Source organism: Sander vitreus, chromosome 18 (assembly GCF_031162955.1).
Source record: "Sander vitreus isolate 19-12246 chromosome 18, sanVit1, whole genome shotgun sequence".
In the NCBI taxonomy this organism is placed as follows: Eukaryota; Metazoa; Chordata; class Actinopteri; order Perciformes; family Percidae; genus Sander; species Sander vitreus.
Window position 1 is genome coordinate 16,617,038 of NC_135872.1, and position 795 is coordinate 16,617,832.

At 44.3% G+C, this 795-nt stretch overlaps 1 protein-coding gene across 3 annotated transcripts in view; it reads right to left on the minus strand.

Annotated features, from left to right (window-relative positions):
* The window catches only part of vegfab (vascular endothelial growth factor Ab), a 13,905-nt gene extending 13,492 nt beyond the window's left edge, over nucleotides 1-413 (minus strand). For all 3 annotated transcript variants that reach the window (XM_078274787.1, XM_078274786.1, XM_078274788.1), the window contains exon 1: nucleotides 1-413. This exon is cut by the window's left edge and continues 136 nt beyond it. The gene's annotated coding sequence lies outside the window, so the exon portion shown is untranslated.
* Nucleotides 414-795: the final 382 nt, after the last annotated feature.

A 795-nucleotide genomic window follows, 5' to 3' on the forward strand; every position in this document is an offset into this window, starting at 1 on the left:
CAACAACAACACAAGTGGACCGGCTAAAATTTGTCTAAATAAGGGACAGGGGGTTGTAATGGCAAATCCATGTTGGTCCCGGGGTCGGAGCATACAATCCTTTGCGCATAACTTCTGCCTTCTCAACTATTGCCAATGATTTTCAAGATATCCAGAAACACGAGAATCCAAGACGCAAAACGTCTCACATTGTTCCTCAGCAGACCTTTATTTTCCTGCAAGGCAATAGCAATCCACATTACAAAAATAATCCCATGCTTGTTGCGCCAGCCGTTTCCAAGTATCTGTCCATTGGAAACTTGTAGCCTACTCCTGTGTGCTACTTGAACCCATGGACCAGGATGACGTTCAGTGAAAAAGAAAACCGCGCTGAGAGATACTCGTCCCACAAAACATTATCTATTTGCACTGGCCTACTTCTCTGTCACTGCGCTGCGCTCTAAGCAGGTCAGCTCTCTCCGTTAGGACAGACAGTTCGACACACACTCCGTACTGTGACTGTGTGTGTGGCGACTAGACTGGACGTGGATGATTGGTGGATCATTAGAACAGGGTAGGTGTGTCCTCTATGGGCTGATATAGGTTACAGCACTCCGAAGTCTTTTTTCCAACGTTTCACCTATTAAACATCGACTCATGTGACCGCATCACCAGCAAGCTATTAAAAGCTGAGTTCAGAGGCGCCAGTCTATTTTTATTTATTTTTTTATTTGAGAAAAAAAGGAATAAATGCATCCTGATATTGTGATTGTGGTACTTTAGTGTTACCGGCTGAAATATCGCTCGCTCTTTACA